A 13,362-nucleotide genomic window follows, 5' to 3' on the forward strand; every position below is an offset into this window, starting at 1 on the left:
GGAGTATATTAAATTACATGCGGGGATTGTCCAAAATTTTACATCAGGCAAACAGAGCGAGCTCTGGGTTTCAGGTAAAAAGAGCTTATTCCTACAAGAAGCGGAACACTTTGTGCAAACGGCTCTTGCGCCGAGCCCTCCAGTTAATATCGAGTTACTTCATGCCGAGGTTAATGGCTTAAAACTGGACGTTTTGGAAGAAATGCAGATTTTTAAGCATCTGACACATGTTAAAGACAGTATCCTCAATGACCAACTCCTACTAAGAAATAGAAAATTTTTTGAAGGTTTCGCTCCTTTACTTGGTTCTTCATACTTCTAAATCTGATGATCTGGGGATTATCATATGTGCGCGCTGATTGGCGAGCGCGGTTGGTCAAGCTGTTCATCTTCTTTCTTTTTATCCTCATTTTCCTTTTACGTTGGCGCGACTGCTGCGGTCGCAGGTTCGAATCCTGCCTCGGGCATGGATGTGTGTGATGTCCTTAGGTTAGTTAGTTTTAAGTAGTTCTAAGTTCTAGGGGACTGATGACCACCGATGTTAAGTCCCATAGCGCTCAGAGCCATTTGAACCTTTTACGATGAAGGTGAGCCCCTTGAACACCTCACGTTTTATCCCTATATCTTTATTACCGCTACGTCTTTAGATTACGTCCACTGAGGCCGCCCCCCCCCCCCCCCCCAGCTAACTACTGGCTTTAGGTATATTTTTTAAGAGTTCCTTCTGTTGTGATAGGTAGCGTCATATACAAGTTCCTTTACTAGCATAAGCAACCATGCGCCGTTATTTTTAGGTTTCATCTCCTATTTAGCTCGTCTCTTGTTCTATCCATTTCATTTTTGATATACGTTGATCCACGGTTTGGAATATATGGGCTACTTAGCTCCGACCATGTATAAACTTTCTCGTATTCGTATGCGCATGCGCATTCAAGTAACTTCCCTTGTGTTGCGCATGTGCATAGATAGCGATTCAGACCGTTTGTAGCTGCAGTTTATGGCGGGTTGTGGCCCATCGAAAAGTTAAGTAGTTGTTTTGACTTTGTACATAGGTACTGTTTGAGTTTTCCTTTTCTTTTTCGTTTATAAATGTATAGCCATGATGTTCTTTTAATCATTTCAAACGTCTTCTTAAGCACTTTTGGGTTTTATTGTTGTTCTGAACAAGGTGTAGTTATCTACGCCGAAGCCTGGGTCATCACTTAACACGAGGTGTTTCTCCGCAATCGAGGCGGGTTTCTAGTTTTTTAATATAATGCTAGGGACACAAAATCTATGAGTGATATTTGGTATAAAAGTAACGCTATCGACCTATATTACGTAAGTTGTACATTGATATACTGTTTGCTATTCTATTAAGGGCTTCACGTCATGCAGCCCTCTCGATTTCTTTGTCCATAGGGTCTGGACTTCGATAGCGTTGGGGTGAGGGATACGGCACAATCGGTAAGGTCCACTGTAAAGGCTAAGGAATTGTTTGCAGATCCTTTTCCCCTTGTTTGATAGCTTGTGTGATCGAACCCACGCTTTTTGTCCAACATAGAAATCGATTTTTCGTACTTTCTTCTGGTATGTCTTCTGCCTAATTTCGGCAGCGCGCTTTATGTTCGTCAATGCTATGTCTATGATCTCCTTGTGTCGGAGTTGTCATTCCTTTGGCCATGCAACCAGTTCTTTGATTCAGTTCGGAGGCTCCATATTTTTCATTCCCAATACCGGTGGCAACATCGTTGTCGCATTCGGAAACTCGTACAAAATTGCTTGGAATGCCTTTATATGCACGTCCCACGTGTTGTGCTTGCGGTAATAGTATAGCCTACACAGCCGCCCTAACTCTTTCATGACGCGTTTGCGGGGTTGGACGATGGATGGAACAACGTGATAAAGTTCGCCTTCATTTTTCTCCGCTTTAACATCTGCAGCCAATTTTGACTGGCAATTGCGGCCCTTTGTCTGAGTTTAGCCGTTTGACAGGCCCGACCTCTCACACGAAATCGTTTACAAATGCCACCGCAACCGTTTTCCCCGTGGCTTTCCTCAGCGGAGTAAAGCGGACAAATGTCGATGTTAGTTCGACAGCTACGAGAACGTACGCATAGCCAGACTTCGTCCGAGTTATTGACCCGAACAAGTCCACCGCAGCGACTTCTCGCAACCTGTTTGGAATTATCGGGTACTTCGGAGCGGCGAAAGATGTGGTGGACTGCTTAGTCCTTTGACACGGCTTACTCTCTCTGATCACACGCTGTATTCTTTTCAGCATACTATTGAAATAGCACGTCTCGCGTAGCTTCTGAAAGCTCTTCCGTGCCCCAAATTGTCCGTAGATTAGGTGCGTGTACCGAATTAGTTTACTGATCATTTTCTCAGATATTACCACCAGCCACCGTGGGCCTTCTGTGCTCCGTTTCCGGAAAAGAATCCCTTTTTATACCTTATAATGGCCGCTTGATTCCTGTGTCTCCACTTTTCCTTCACTTATTTGAATATGGGGTCTTTGTCTTGTTCGCGACCGACATTCTTTAGTGACATTGTCACAAAGTTTTCGAAGGTGACATTTTTCAGGTACAAAATGGTGAAACTGTTTTCGCCCGGTTCACCGTCTACTCCGTTCCTAAGGCCTACCGGAGCCCGAGAGAGAGTGTCTGCAATCAGGTTCTGTTCTCCTGGTATATTCTTGATTGTAAAGTTGTACTGTTGTAGGTAAAGCGCCCAGTGAGATAACCTGCCGTGGGCCCAACTTTGCCGACATCAGGAATTTTAGCGCCCAATGGCCGGTAAATACCTTCGTGAAATGAAATGTGTGTGAAATCTTATGGGACTTAACTGCTAAGGTCATTAGTCCCTAAGCTTACACACTACTTAACCAATATTATCCTAAGGACTAACACACACACCCATGCCCGAGGGAGGACACGAGCCTCTGCCGGGACCAAATACCTTCGTGTTCCTTCCGTGTAAGAAATATCTAAATTTACTGAACGCCCTGACAAATGCCAGCCCCTCGAGTTCCGTGACCGAGTAGTTTCTTTCTGCTGGCAACAACACTCTGCTCACGAAAGAATCGGGCTTCCAGGTCGATGAATCGTTAGTGTCTTCTCCTTGAAACAGAACAGCGCCAATGCCTTTCGCCGAACTGTCCGTCATCAAGTAGAAATCACGACTCAAGTCTGGGTGTGCAAGAACAGGTGCATTTACTAATGCCTCCTTCAATCTTTCGAATTCGTCTTGTGCTGAAGCGTCCCAATACCAAATTGTATTCTTTCCTGTTAGAGTGCGGAGACGCGGCGTGGCCAGCACACTTAAGGTCACAAATTTCTTGAAAAAATTTGTGACTCCTAAGAATCCTCTTAGATGCCTCTTCGTTGTTGGCCTTAGAAATTCACCAATCGCTTTAATTCTCACGGGGTCGTGTTGTATCCCATCCACCGAAATTACGTGACGTAGAAACATTATTCTCTTACGTCCAAATGGAGATTTATTTAGGTTAACTGTTATACTGGCTCGTTCAAAAGCGTCTAATAAACTGTGCAACACCATATTGTGTTTGTGGGAGTGACAAGTCGATAGTCGGCAGGAAACAGAAACATTTTTTTGCGGGTGAGGTTCTTTGGAGGAAACAGTGTGTTCGTTTCCCGCGTTAACGTATGTATGTATTGTGTTTGTGCGGTACAATAAAAGTGATTATTCCCCGTATAAAATCCACGTAACCGTTTTACTTTAATGTAGTGAAGTTACCCCTACATAAGTGGTGACCCAGTAACTAAGTGGTGTGACAGTAGACAAGTTTCTTTAGATATTTTTCGCTCCGTCTTCCGTGACATCGACGGCGTCATCCAGAATACCAAGAAGGAGCTCGACGCGATGCAGCAAACCCCTCAGTTAACAGTGCCACGGATTCCTATATCTCGTACCGATTTCGTCCACGACGTTACGTTTCCAACCGCGCCGGGTGTACCAGCGTTTCCCGCGCTCCACCACAGGATATTGCCTCGCACAGCCAGCCCGCAGGACACGCCGACATCAGACCAAATATGCTCACGTTCTCATCACCCGCGTCGGTGCCGCTCCCACGAGTTTCAGACTTTCCGTTCGCCGGCTCTCGTGGCCCACCTTTCGTTCCCGAACGTCCGGAAATTTGGTTCGCTATCATGGAGAACATTTTCGTGCAACAACAAATAGTCGATGATTTTGAACAGTTCACGCTAGTGATATGCAACCTGGACCAACGTGAATCGTCAGTGGTATCGGATATAATTATGCAACCCTCACCACAACAAGCCTACGCCACCCTCAGGACGGCGTTAATTTCGCGTTGCACAAAACCTGTGGACTAGCGGATAACACAGCTGCTGTACGGCGAGAAATGCGGTGACAGGTCGTCTTCAGACTTATACCTGCATTTACGTGCTATGGTGGACCCTTCCGTGTTCTCAGACACATTGCTTGTGCACATCTGGCAACAGCAGTTGCCTCCGCAGGTGTGCTTAACCTTAACCCTAGAAACACCAAGGTTTTTTAGGTTACTCGGAGCACCAACCCAGGGCAAATTTTGCCCGTGCTACAATAAGTTGTAAATCTTGTAATTTGTTGTAATATGCATTTATTTTATGTAATTCTGTTTCCATTGAGATATTAGTTTAACAGGAAATGTGACAAAATAATTGAAAGCTTAATTTTTTTACATTCATACGGTGAATATTACAACCAAGAATGTTCAAATCTTTGTCAATGAAAGTTTGTGTAAACAAGATACGAAGGTTTGTAATTGAATACAAAGGCTGTCTAAAATTTCTATGCACTCTTTGATGTATTAACTGAATAATACAGTTTTGTCTTTGAGAGAAAGTTTCAAAAACAGAAATGAAAACACTTGCTAAAATACATGTTATTGTGCATTGAAAACTCTCGGAAAACACTTTTCACTTGGAGAGAATACTTTCACTTACAGATGACATTTACCTCCTGCACAAAAAGTGGTTGATTCTGAATGAGTCTTACACAGATGACGCCCATAGCTTCCACATGTTAACTTGGTTTTTGTGATGTTGTCTCTTGCTCTCTGGTTGCTTGCATTCTTCAAGCATAAGTAGCACCTTGCTTTCCTAGTTAGTTCTTCATTTGCAGCAATTTTGCTTTCCTCTAGGATCTTTTCAAGGATCTCTCCCACCATGCAAATATTAGGCAACTGAAGTCCTCTCAAATCCATGGCTCACTCTTCTACGTGTGGTTTCAAAAGTTCATAGCCTAATTCATGGAGATACAGTTTTCGGGCGTTTGGTTTCCCTTCATTCTATTTAGGTGCATTCATCTTGAACAGTGTGTATGAGTTAACTGTATCCATATCAAGCAGGCTGTAGAACATTGACGGTGGCCATCTTTTCGTACCCCTTTTTGTACAGTATGTTCTAACCATTTGATCTACGGCATCAATTCCTCCCTTAATGGAATTATAGTACAGGTTTATGTGTGTTTGCGTTTTTGGTGTATCAACTTCTACTCCTGCATTACAATGTTGTGTAGACAACATCAACCGAGTTTTCTTAGGTTTTTCCATTGTGATGTAAGAGACAGTTGTTACTGGTGGCTTCTTAGAAGATGAGTCTGCGAATGCGAATTTGGAGGAACATAGCTCTCTGCCTGCTGTCGTCTTAATTTCCTGCGGTATATGTTTTCTGGTTGATTTGAGTGTCCCAACCAATGTAAGTTTGTAGTCTTGATAGATAATGTCCGCGGAAGTGTAGAAGCGGTCAGTTGTGATATTGTAGCCTGTATTCTTCATTGGCTCCACCAGTCTCTTCACCATCTAAAGAGGACCTCGTTCACTGGCAGGTCTACTGTCTTTTTCAGCATACACTTCCATTTTTATTATGTATCGTTCAGTTGCACTACAAAGCATTCTGACTAATATTACAAATTTTCCAGGTTTGTCTCTGAGGAAAAGTTTGAAAGGACAACGACCTCTGAAAAGACACAACATTTCATCAATTGTATTGTCAGGTCTACTTATGAAGTACCGTGGGAATATTCCATTCAATACTTCAAGTACTTCATACAGCGGCGCAAATTTGTCACGTACATGTCTTTCTGCCTTTGTCATCAAAGCGAAGAATTTCCAATACCTGATATGCTCTTGTCTTACCCATAGCTCCTCTATAAATCGGTCCTCGCAATAAATTTGACCATAAATCAGATAAATAAATATTGGTGTCCTGGTGAACTCCCATTAGAATTAAAATTCCCATCAATGCACATATTTCAGAATCGCTAACTGGAGATACGTTTTCTCTTTCAGCTTCTTCATTTGCATGGTCAAGTATTTTTCGTAGTAATTCAGGAGTTAAATTTTTTTTAAATGATTCACATATGCTTGTCACTTTCCCGGCACTGGTTATTCCTTGACATTCACAGACTATGTTACTAAAATCCCTTTTACTATGTCTCGGAGCTTCTGCAAGATACACTCTGCCAGAACTTGTAACATATTTATTTTGAGCGTTACCTGCATTTCTTCTTCATTGTCCTCCGCTTCTGCACTGGAATCCTTTTCTACTTCTGTATGATCTGACTCAAAATCACTTAAATCTGATAATTCGTCGTCGAGTAACAGTTCTTCAAGAACTTCTGCGTCGTTCAAACCTCTAAAACTCATCTTACTAAATCTACTTTACAATAAAGGTGTCGCTCTACTGTGACAAACTGCTAATAGTAATAATGGCAAGTCTAAAATCAACAGTGAAAGTGAAACTCAACAATTAGACGCTCAACAAACCACTGTAATACTCATGTTCGAGGCTCTCAGCTGAATAATAAAAAGAAAAATGTACGGGCAAATTTTGCACATGCTTGGTGGTTGTAGGGAAGATAATAAGAATTATGGTCGCGTGGAGTACCAACCCTGGGCGAAATATGCTCTTGGGCCTAAAATTCCTATTTTGTACTTGCAATTATAAAAATTTAACCATAGAAACGTACAGCATAGTGTATTATAAGGCAACAGACAAATAGAAAAAACCCAAAAACATAGAATGATATTTGCCATGACATTTTTAAAACACAAAAATTTACAAGCAACTTTTGCCCGTGCTTGATGTTTCTAGGGTTAATTGCTTGCAGGGGCCGGCGTTTAAGCGAGTTGCTGCAAGTGGCCGGAAGAGCGCACTCCCTGCTCGACTCGCACGCCACAGCGGCCGCCGCAGCAACCACCTCGGCCAACGACACCAGCCGAGCACGGCCAGAGCCGATTGACGCGGCGCCTACTACTTGTGCTGTCACGACCGCACGACGAGCGCCGGACGCGAACTAAGATTTCCCATCTCTCCGCGCTGCCATCGATCAGCTGACCGCCCAGGTGCAGTGGTTAGAGCCACGCGACGTTGCGGCGGCTGGCACACACACGTGTCGTCGCCAGACGACGCGCCCATGTGTCGTCGCCAGACGACGCGCCCGCCGCGTCAAGCAAACAACGGCACCGGCTATTGCTGGTTCCACCAGCGTTTCGGCGCGCAATCCACGAAGCGTAATCCGCCGTGCTCGCACCCAAACGCATCCCACGGCCTGCTTTAGGCGCAGCCGACCGTGGCAACAAGCAACTGCGCCTAAACTCAAAGACACATGGAAGGAGAACACCCCCGTTTCAGCACGCGCCCACGTTATGCGGATCGACTTCTCCCAAAGCTGTAAGGTACACAGCTTCACAAAGACTTTTCGTTCCTGATCGCTCTATGGGATGGATGTTTTTGGGTGACACCGGCTCAGATGTCAGCACTCTGCTTGTATATTTTTCCCTTCAAACAAACGTGATGAACAAACCACATTGAAAGCAGTCAACAATTCAGTCATCCACACATATGGACAGAAAACACTGGCAGTGGACATTGGGCTACCAGAAAAATGCAACTGGACCTTCGTTATGGCCGATATCGACCAACCTATACTGGGTGCAGATTTCCTGGCAAAACATGCATTGTCCGTGGATTTACGCAGGTCACAACTCGTCCATTCTGCCAATGGATGGGTTATCCCGGGAATACAAGGACGTCATACCTCTCATGCATGCCCAAGGGTAGATAACCTTAGCACACCCACCTGGGGACGAAGGAATCTGCCCTGCAGATGGCTCAAATGACACCGAAGCAGTTGACGGCACATCAACAGGCTCCTGCTGTTTTATCCGCAAAGGCAACACCCAGGCCACAACATGGAACAAGAAAGAACAGGGCGAAGCATGAGACGGTGCTCCATATCCGTACAGCTCCAGGCCCACCAGTCTCCTCACGCGTTCGCAGGCTTGCACCTGATCGCTTGCAGGAAACCAAGTCCATTTTCAACGAGATGCTACAAGGAGGAACTATACAGCCATCCAACAGTCCGTGGTCCTCTCCTCTGCACCTTGCCCGTAAAAAGAATGGGTCATGGCGCCCATGCGGTGATTATCGAGCTTAGAATGCCCGAACTGTTCCAGACAGATACACTGTGCCACATATACAGGATTTCACCCATTCAGCCGGCCGGAGTGGCCGTGCAGTTCTAGGCGCTGCAGTCTGGAACCGAGCGACCGCTCCGGTCGCAGGTTCGAATCCTGCCTTCGACATGGATGTGTGTGATGTCCTTAGGTTAGTTAGGTTTAATTAGTTCTAAGTTCTAGGCGACTGATGACCTCAGAAGTTAAGTCGCATAGTGCTCAAAGCCATTTCAGCCATTCACTGTCCGGAGCGACCATATTCAGTGTTTTAGATTGCCGTAAGGCTTATAATCAGATCCCAATGGCAGAGCAGGACATACCAAAGACTACAGTGACAACCTCATTCGGGCTGTTAGAACTTTTGGTGATGCCATTTGGGCTGAAAAATGCTGCCCAAACATGGCAACGGTTTCTGGACAGCGTGCTAAGAGGACTGCCATCATGTTTCGCCTGTTGTTGTTGTGGTCTTCAGTCCGGAGACTGGTTTGATGCAGCTCTCTATGCTACTCTATCCCGTGCAAGCTTCTTCATCTCCCAGTACTTACCGCAAAGCATATCCTTCTGAATCTGCTTACTGTATTCATCTCCTGGTCTCCCTCTATGATTTTTACCCTCCACGCTGCCCTCCAATGCTAACTTTGTGATCCCTTTATGCCTCAGAACATGTCCTACTAACCGGTCCCTTCTTTTTGTCAAGTTGTGCCACATACTCCTCTTCTCCCCAGTTCTATTCAATACTTTATCATTAGTTATGTGATCTACCCATCTATTTTTTTTATTTCGCCTATTTAGACAATATTCTGGTGTTTTCGGAAAATACTTCTGACCATCAGTAACACGTAAACGAGGTGCAAAGCAGGCTTAGTGCTCATGGAATATCACTTAAGAAGGACAATTGCGTGTTTGGGGAACCCGTAGTGACCTTCCTTGGTTATAAAGTGTCAGCTCAGGGCATTTTCCCACTGCCAGAACAGCTGGAGTTGTTGCGTACCCTACCACGGCCTCAAAACACCAAGATCTCCGACGATTCCTAGGAATGATAAATTTCTATCGTCGCCACCTCCCCGGAACAGCAGCAATCCAGACGCCACTGAACAATGCCTTGGCTGGACACAACAAAATTGGCAAGTGCCCACACCCATGGACACCCGAGATAGACTCTGCTTTCAAGGCACTGCAAAACAGCCTTCACAACGCAGTGGGGCCTGCACACCCTGCGCCAGGAGCTCAGCTAGCCCTAGTAGTGGACGCGTGCCAAGTGGCAATCGGTGCAGCACTACACCAGAGAGTGAAGGGTCATTGGCTGCCACTACGTTTTTTCTCATAAAAACTACAGATGGGTCAAACTCGTTTGATTGCATATGACAGGGAACTCCTCACAATGTATGAAAATGTCAGGCACTTCCACCCTTTCGCCGAGGGCAGGCAATTCACCATATACACCGGCTATAAACCTCTCGTGGCAGCTTTCTACAGAATCAGGGATTCATGTTCCCCCGTCCAGGCCCTCCATATCGAGTTTGTATGCCAGTTGTCGACAGACGTGCATCACATCCATGGTGGCAACAACATTGTGGCAGACTATTTCTAGCGCATTAACGGAGCAAGTCCAATGTTGGATTAATCTGAATTAGCAAGGGCATAGGCTTCAGATGTGCAGCTGCAGTCCTGGTTGGTGGACTTATCCACTGGCCTATGTTTACAAGTTGTGGACGTCCCCTGATAGCCCATTTAAGATATGGTGCGACACCTCAATGGTTAGACCACGCCCATACATCACTCCCCAGTTCCAGCGAAAGGTATTCGACAGCATTCACAATCTGGCACACGCAGGAACCAATGCCTCAGTGAAGTTAGAGACGGACCATTTTGTGTGACCTTCAATCAAGAAAGATACACGGGAGTGGGCCCGCAGCTTCTATCAGTGTCAACGTAGCCAAGTGGGACGCCATGTTCACACTCCAATAGGACAATTCCCAACCCCAACAGCACGTTTCGGGCATGTACACATTGACTTGGTTGGACCCCTCTCCCCTTCGGAAGGTTACAGGTACTTGTTTACGGCAGTGGATCGTTGCACGTGGTAGTCAGAAGCCACACCAATCACGGACATTTCTGCAGAGACTACTGCACGGGCATTCTTGGAAACTTGGGTAGCTCGTTTTGGGTGCCCATTTTTCGTTACCACCGACCAAGAAAGCCAACTCGAGTCGACACTGTTCCAACAACTGTCGAAACTCTGCGGCTTCCAACGTAACCGGACGACTAGCTACCACCCAGCCAGCAACAGTTTGTTGGAAAGGTGGCACCGGACTTTAAAGGCTGCCCTAATGTGCCATGAGGACTCATGGACTCAAGCGTTACCAGTGGTTTTGCTGGGGTTACGGACCGCATTAAAAACAGACATCAGTTGTTCCTCGGCAGAGTTGGTATATGGAGAACCACTACGTGTTCCAGCTGAATTCCTTGCACCAGTTCCTCTCCCATATGAGACACAACTACCCCCCCCCCCTCTTGCAACAAATGAGGAAGCAGGCGGAGATGCTACGTGCAGCCCCGACGTCTCACCATGGCACGCACCCAGTGTTCATACACAAGTCCCTCGATACTTGTTCCCACATCATGCTCGGCACAGACCTGGTACGTCATTCTTTACAGCCACCGTATACTGGACCATACCAAATGCTAGGATGGGGCACACACACAATGGATATCTTCCTCCAAGGAAAGTCGACCAATGTTTCCACTGAGAGGGTAAAACCCGCTTGGACAATGACAGCACCGACTGCAATTTCACAGACAACTTCAGAAACAACTCGCAAAGAACCCACACCTTCGGCAGAGCCAGTAACTGTGACCCACCGGAGCTCCACACCAGGGGACCTAATGCAGCAGCGGTATCATCAAGCTTCACCCACACTCGCACTATCCGCACTTTGGCAGGCCGAGAGGTGAAGTTGAAGTACCCCGCCATACCGGGTGCTCCGCACTTTAAGGGAAGAGGGGGGGGGGGGCTGTGTGGGAGTGACAAGTCGATAATCGACAGGACACGGAAACATTGTTTTTGCGGGTGAGGTTCCTTGGAGGAAACAGTGTGCTCGTTTCCGGCGTTAACGTATTTATGTATTGTGTTTGGGCGGTACAATATAAGTTATTATCCCCAGTATAAAATCCACGCAAGCGTTTTCCTTTAAAGTAGTGAAATTACCCGTACATGTTCTTCCCAGGATTTTTCTATCAGCACATCGTGAATGTATAATGTAATTCTCTCACGTAGGTCCTCAGGAAGGATGCTGTTCAGGCCTCGTATGAACGCTGCCGCAGAAACATTCAGTCCGAACGGAAGCTGTTTAAATTGGTAGTAGTTCCCATAACACAAAAATGCGGTATACTGCCTACATTCTGGATGTAACACGATTTGCCAGCAACTGGCTCTCATATCAATGGAGGTTAATAACTTCACTCCATGGAAACGTTGCAATAATTCTTCCATGCTCTCCGGTCTGTCTGTTTCTGCTTTAATAACCGTGCTGATTGGCCGAGAATCCAGCACCGATTCCCGTACTTTTTCGTAGGCTACCACTAAAAGCGGTGAGTTGTACGAACTCACGGCGAGTTGGATTACATCCTGTTCGAGATCTTCGCAACCCCTGCCTGCACTTTTTCGTTATGTGCTAACGAAATGGGGTACGGAACCACGAAAAACTATGTGTTCCCGTAGTTGGAACTTGTATTCAAAGCCTTATATCGCACCCGGTGCGTCCGAAAAAATTCTCTCGTGATTCCTTAAATCCTCTGTCAATCTTAAGCGAGCGTTTTCTGGCATGTATCCTACGCTGTGCATGCTTTCTTCAATTTTTCTGAAAACCCCATCCCTTCCGTGCGCTGATAGCGGTAAGCTCACTCTGCTAATACACTTTACGAGGGCAGCTGGCTTCAGACTCATCCCTTATGACCCAATTATCGAACTTCAATTCAACGGGGTCCCCCTCTCTGTTTAAAGCCATGATAGCTCCACACAAACAATAGCCCGGTGAGTGTTCATGAAGTCTAACCCTAAAATTACTTCAGTTTTCATTAAGGGCTCAATGAAGAAGTTGTCCTCGAACTTCTCGACCTGGGATTTGAACATGATCCTAGTCTGCCAATGGACGTCAGGACTTTTACCGTATATTGGCCTTTCCACCTTCGTCCCTCGCACCGGCAATGTCGGCCAAGCTCCCGCCTCCCCGAATTTTCGGAATGCAGCCTCACTAACAATCGAGATCGATTACACAGTCCAGTGGTACCCATTTCACTGCGATGGCAATCACCGGACTAAAGGCTGAAATCCTGTTATCCGTTTGTTCTTGAAGCAGTGTTTCCCTAATATCTTCCTGACCTATGTAACGTACTTTGCCACATTCCGTCATCGGGTACGGGCTAATACCGTCTCCCTCGATCTGCATTGTTCTTAACTGCTGTTCTCCCTCCATTGCCGGTGGGTTTTTTCGTGGATCGTCGGTCTGATTTCCACATCACCGGGAACAGTGTTCCTTTTCTTATCCGTCGGGGCCTGCCCGTATTCTTCACAGATTTTTCGAGATGAGCTCTGCCGGTTACCGTGCTTGTATTTTCCTCTTTTGCGATAATCATGCTTGTCGTGATTGCCATTACGCCATTCGTTTGTGTATTTACCATATTTGTTTTCGTTCCCCCAGTTACCTCTATACGGTTGGTAGTTAGTGTCTGAGTACTTGCCTACCCGTGAGCCCGTATGTCTCCTCGTTTTACTGCGGCCGCAACTCGTTTTACGCTTTTGTCCTACATCGCCTATTTCTGCGAATTGTGCCTTTTCCTGTTCCCACTCGCCGATGTCGTACTCTAACTCACGTAAGAGTAGTTTGAGCGATTCTTTA

The sequence above is a fragment of the Schistocerca serialis genome, chromosome 3 (genome assembly GCF_023864345.2).
Source record: "Schistocerca serialis cubense isolate TAMUIC-IGC-003099 chromosome 3, iqSchSeri2.2, whole genome shotgun sequence".
In the NCBI taxonomy this organism is placed as follows: domain Eukaryota; kingdom Metazoa; phylum Arthropoda; class Insecta; order Orthoptera; family Acrididae; genus Schistocerca; species Schistocerca serialis.